Source organism: Merops nubicus, unplaced genomic scaffold (genome assembly GCF_000691845.1).
Source record: "Merops nubicus isolate BGI_N331 unplaced genomic scaffold, ASM69184v1 scaffold1800, whole genome shotgun sequence".
NCBI lineage: Eukaryota > Metazoa > Chordata > Aves > Coraciiformes > Meropidae > Merops > Merops nubicus.
This window is the reverse complement of record NW_008584766.1, coordinates 75,197-81,773: the sequence shown is the minus strand read 5'-3', so window position 1 is coordinate 81,773 and position 6,577 is coordinate 75,197.

The following is a 6,577-nucleotide window of genomic DNA, read 5'->3' as shown; positions in this document are numbered from 1 at the left end:
AAAAGAGTGAAAGTTACTGAAAAGATTATAAACAAAACCACCAACATGAGTGACCAACATATCATTCAATGAATAAAGGTGGTGCATGTGTCTTCTATAGCTCAGCTGAGTGTGCTGGGATGTTCTACTCTTCGCAGAACGGATTCAGCTTTAATTGATCACTTGAAATTGCTTTTATTGTTAACCTGGATGGCCCTGGAAAGCAAAGGGTTTAAGCTACAGAAAAATGGTTTGCAGACTTAACTAGCTTTGTGAACTCATAAAACAGTTTGCAAGGTTCATAAAACCTCAAAAGCCAGAAAATCCTCCACCCTCAATTTCCTCCTTATTTCAGCTCCAGCCTGGCTTCACTCATTGTAGGATGAGCTCCCTCCTCTAAGCACTGTAACATTTACACTCAGAGCTGATTGTTACCTTCGCTCTGATACCTCCACGCTGGATTGGAGCCTGCACTTCAGCATAATCCCCCACATAATGAACCTGACCCTTCTGCTTGCTGGCCGATTGTGAATGAGCGCTGGTGGGTTTACTTGGCTTTGCTCTGATGCCAAGCAATTGTTTGCACAACAGCATATAAGTCCCTGATGCATAATTCCCTGTTTTTCTTTTCCATTCTACTGAATGAAGAGGAATCCTATTCAGCTCCTGGGCAAACAGGGTACATCCTTTCTGCAACACCCCCAGCTGAGTACCAAGTGATTTGTGGGGAACAGGAAAGCTTTATATTTTAACCCAAGAAGCAAGACTGAAGCAGCCTCCACCTCCTAAGGGCCACAATTTCTGACCCATTAAAGCCCTGAAAAAATAATATCTTCAGAGGGAAATAATTTACACTGAAATACAAGCTATAAGAACACTCCCAGAGCCCTGAATTCCTGGTAGAACCCACGACTGAGATCTGTATGTCCCATAGCCCGGGTAGCCAGTAGTTGTCTGTTTAGGCTGCTGCCAAACTCCAAACAAGTGGTTTCAAGCCTCTTACAGGAAACTTAGTGGAGCCCCTGCAATGAAAATGCCCTGGTCATTTTTTTTTCTGCCTGGTATCACTACAAAGGCAGATGAGGTCTGGGTTATATGTAGAACAGAGGGTTTAGACACACAGTTAATACGTGAAGCTTCCATGGCATTTTCAAGGGCCTATGCTCACATTCCACTCAATCCACTTCTAAAAGGGCTTTGCTGAAGGCCATTTAAGGTTTGCTTTGCCCTTCATGAAAACCTGTATGGTGCCAGTGTAGGGAGGTACCAATTAGAATCCACAGAGAGGACCCACCTGCACATGGTGCTTTGTGTCAGCTTAGCAGCAGGCAAAGGCATCAGCAGAACTGGTGCCTCATGGGTCACCCTGACAAGAACAGTGACTACTGCCTTACCAGGTCTAGAAGAGCTCTCCTACAGTGTTTTGCAGACTGTAAAAAAAAGGCTGGATGTATTTCCAAATCTGGTCCTGCCTATGGCAAAGCCTGAAAACATTCTCAAGGGCCTTGTCCACACCATCAGTAGTTATTGTGGTTGAGGACTGGAGCACTGTCCACCTTCAAGCAATGTCCATTCATGGGGCATGTGAGTTGCAGATACATCAGAAACAGAGCCCTTAAGCCCAGCCCTCCTGGTGAGAGCAATTTGGACTGTCTTGGGAATTCAAACACTCGTGTTTCAGCCCTCTGCACTGCTTGACAGCCTTGCCATCCTGCAGGGCCTGCAAAGGAAGCCTGCAAGGTAATGATATAGGAAGGCAGAAAAGAGGCTGACTCACCAATGAGAAAATCCAGCCCAGGCTGAGAATATCAAAGGAAAAGCAAAGCAGAATAAAATACCTCTCAGCTAATGCCAGTAGAAATGAAGCAGTGACCTGCCACCCTTGAACACTGACAGAACTGCAAACTTCCCCTAACCACTTACAAAAATTAAAATAAACCCCACATTATCTTTATTCAAATAAGAAAAATATGTATATTGGGCTGAATCAGGCACCAGCAAAAAAAGCTTCAGCTTGAACAGCGAGAAACTGGCAAAGAGACTAGTAACTGAGGAGCAACTCTTGCAGCAGAAGCTGTGCAGCCTGCAGGCAGGGCTGCTGGCTCTGCAGCCCACAGCACACTGCAGCCCTGCTGCCTCACCTTGCTGGCCTGCCCAGGGGCAATCACTGCTTGCCTTGGGCAGCAACTGGGGAAGCCCACCCTGCGACCACCATGCACAGGGTGGGTACTCACTGGGGCAACAGGAGGCAAGGACAGTGCCTTAGCATTTTTACACAGCAAAAGGCTACCAAGACCTTTCTGAAGCAAATCCTTATGTGTGTGCTATGCAGCCATGGTTTAGAGCATGATAGAACTACTAAACTCAATAATTTTGCAGTAAACACTTGCTAATCAGCCTTGATGAAGAGAATGATTGTTTTAATTGGAATTTAATGACTGTATTAATCATTTACTGAATATACATCTTGAATTAATGGTGACTTTTTCCCACAAAGCACATTCAGTATTTCTCAAAAGACAAACAAATGTTTCTAAAGTCTGCCGAAGAAGATTCTGAATCCTTCATGCACAGCAGTTCCCACTACGCCTGCAAGAAACCCTGAGCTGTTTGAAACATGTTACTAATCACAATCACTGCCAGCAGTCACAGACCTTTATCCAAATAGGGAATTTTAACTCACCGAAACAAATGAGTTACTTATGGAAAAGGAACCCCCCATTTCTGCAACCGCAGTATCCAAATAGGCAAACTTTCTGTAAACCAATATGGATAAGTGGCTGCAATTTTCCTAAGCTGCCTTTAAAACATGAGCTTTATTTTCATTTCAGCCAGAAATGACCTTGTGTGACACCAGTTTTAGTCTCTCCTCTTCTGTCTGAAAATTATTATTCTATAATAGGCAGAAAGATCACACTCACATTACTAGTGTGTTGTAGCCAACGTGCTATTTCTTGGAAAGAGCAAGGCTGCCAGAGTCCAGGGTTGGATTCTGAGAGTACTCGGTGAGCTACATTCATTACATAGCAAGAACAACTGAGAAAAAATAAACACTTCTCAAGTCTATGACTAACTAAAGCTGTAAATTTCAAACACTTATTTCAGAGTCATAGCTTAGTAAAACAACACAGGATGTGTTACTATCAGAGGGTAGCCTTTAAAGAAGTACTTACGCTCTGGGGAAAGTTTTAAAACAGAACAGGATGAAGTTTATGTGCCTTTTTCTTCATGTGGGTCTTATAATTAACCAAACTGTCACAGAAAATCATCCTAGAGGTCTGGATTCAATCCACCCTTCTTTAACACATCCCATCAGCCTGTCCATTACTAAAGTATCCATATCATATTAGTTAAATAATTAGAACTGTTGAACAGTTTTTAAACTTTTTTTTCCAGCCTCTGTTTACAAATTTCCACTAGGCAGATTGTAGGGATTTATCCTTCCTTTCATTTAGAGGCAAACAACTTTTCCCAAGGGACCAGAGCACCAGGTGATTCCCAAACTGTTCTTAACACATGTCTACCCAGTGTAAGTAATTTACTGCCTAGGCTGTGTCTCTGGTCATTTGGGGCACATGGCCATGATTTCTGACCACTGACTACATGACCTTAGTTGACTTTAACACCTTTGCTTTGTTTCAAAGTTATACAACAACCAAAAAAAAAAAAAAATCTATTTCTTGGCTAAATGCATGTTGGCTACAGGCTAAAAAAAATTCAAAAATCACTCTCTATCAACAATGTAAATCTTCTCTTGAGCAAGAAGTTGCTAAAGAGGAAAAAGGAAAAGCTACACAAAGGGACCAGAAGTTTACAGCCTCCAATTCAACAAACTGTTCACAAACAGGTTTCAGCTTTTCAACCATTTCTCCATACAGTCAGGAAGTGCAGCCACAAAGGCCTCTGGAGTTACATTTTTGTCCAAGATATTTGGGTGTTCAGACCTGGATCTTGGCCTGTTCTATTATGAAGTTCCACATAAAAGGAACTTCCATGCTGAAGTGAGGCTGAGGACAACCCTTTGAGAAAGTTTATCTCTGTGTATTGTGAATAGACCATTGTTAGTGAAGGTCACAAATGCTCTCAGACATCGTCTCTATTACAAGAGTAGATAGGAAGAAAACATACATCAAGAGAAATATGTTGCACACATTTTCTTCCTCTCTCTCCATTGTTTTTTTTCAGATTCAATCAGTGAAAAAAAAATCTGTCTGGGTGAGGAAATACTAAACACATGTTAACCCATGCAAATATCTGAAAAATGCCTGCTCTGTACATGAAGAAAGAGTTAATGGTGGAAAGACATAGCCAATGACAGCATCGTTTGCAGCAAGAGAACAATCTAAATTGATGATTCTTTGCCATCTTGATACATATCTTAAAATAAAAGAGGTCTTAATGAGGCAGCAAGATATTTGTAACTTCCATGTCAGCCAATGGTGTACCTGAGTTGTATGAATAAGATCTTAAAATAACAGACTGATGCTGGTTATAAAATAATCACTGCTCAGCATGCTCTTTTTGGTGCAGAAGACAATTGTGTCTCCATCTCCAGTTGCAGTGTGTAATTGTGGAACCACGAGACTGGCAAAGCTCACTTTGTTCCTGAGTCAGGTTGTTGCCTTTCTATACACTGACAGGGTTATCGATTTTGATTACAGAGTAGTTTGAAAGAGCAGTTAACATCCACACTCTCATTCTCAGTATTGTTTTTGATTTCACACTGGCAGTTGTAGATGTGCAGCCTGCTCTCCAGGTATTCACACAGAAGTGACAGAGACATGTCAGATTTACCAGCAGCTTCTTATTAGTAGCTCTTGATTATGACATCTGGTGAGGTTGATGACCATAACAGAAGAAAAACGTGAAGTTCAGCCATTTGGAAATTACTTAAGTGGAGGCTGGTTTGCACACTATGATGTTGAAGTGTTAGGAATGATTGAGGCCAGATTTATAGCTCAAGCAGTCTTGCATCTGCATTTCATTTATCAGCAACCAATACAAAAACCACCCTTTCAAAAAATCTTAATCATTTCCCAGCTGACCAAGAGCCCTGAATATTCTGTCAGCAGTATAATCTAGACCACAAAATGTTGCTCTTGTTGAAAGGAATTTCCAGAGTATTGTTATATGGCTAGCCCAATAAACCTTTACTAGTCAAGGTTGTCAGTATCCCACTTTTGGGTCTACCGAATGATCTTCAAACTGCTGGTCAGTAGGAGAGATTCCTATAATACTCCTGAAAAGGACAAGGAGACCATTCACAAACTTTTAGCTATGAAGAGAGAACACAATTTGGAAGCAGCTTGTATCTGCCCTTCAATAACTAATGGTCATTCTGCATATTAGCTTGCTGAAGTAGTTTCTCCCCAAATACTGCCCACAGCCCAGCATGGCAGAGAATAATGCAGAAATAGGGGAAGAGCTGAAAATTTGGTGGCTAGGCTGTTACAAAATTAACTACCTTTGAGTTATGAAAAACTTTCATTTGCAGTGATGTTTTCGGAGTGCTGAGTGGTTGATGAGCGCCAGATCAATCTATGGCACAGTGAGCACAAACTTACATTAAGCTGTACCTAATGCTACCCAAATATTCTCCTTACACAGCAGAGCATAAAGCTCAGTCAAAACTACCCAATAAGACACTTGATCAACACTGCCACATACAATCAACAACAGTCCAAGGAGCTAAGGTTTACAAAAGAAACAAAACAATTTTATCAAGCCAGTGTACGACACCTGTGTTTGGCAATGAAAGTGAAGCTCCTAATTAAGTGCCTAGTCACTTTCTTCAGTGTTCAGACTCAAGACAAAGATACACTTAAGTGTCTCCCATGTCCTTAGAAGGACAAAAATAATTCTTTCCTGACAATGCAGCTCTCCTGTTTCTACACCATGTAAGGCAAGGTGATAAGACAGAAGACTTATTCAAGATACAGTAGATAAGTATGCACAGTAGAGACGTTCCTAAAGCAGTTGGGGAATCCCTGACAGCACAAAAAGAGGGGTTTATGATACTTACATATATTTCAAGTTTGCTTGGGTTTGTTTTTTTTTTTTTTTTTCTTACAGGAAGGCAGAACACAGACTGCAGTGAATGAAATTCAACAGTCTGGGGAAGGGGGGTTCTTTGAACAGATGCCTATTGCTTTTAAAGTAAACTGGTTACTCTCTGGTAAAGCATGGAGTGCTTTAAGCAGAAGTAAGTTAAGCTAAAGCAGTAAGTTAGGAAGGTATTGCTTTATTTACTGCTAAACCAGCATTCCCCTGTTCTTCAAAGGATTTACCATCTCCCTTCAGTGCCATGGTCACACAGGACTCACTTACCCCCTGCACTGGCTGGTGAGACATCTGGCGGGGTTTGCTCTGGAGAGCCCTGAGCACTAGGGAGCCTGTCCTTTCTTACCAGCTGCCTCTTCCACTACACAGAGTACAGGCCTTGCAGTTCATTTCTGCAGGGAGAGTGCCAGGGAGAAAGTCATGCCTTACGTCAGTGCTCTAAGTGCCCTGTCATCCACAGGCCATTAATGAGCTCCTGAACCAATACCATGCCAATAAGCAACCCAACAGCTCATGGCCAGTTCTTGCCCAGTGACCA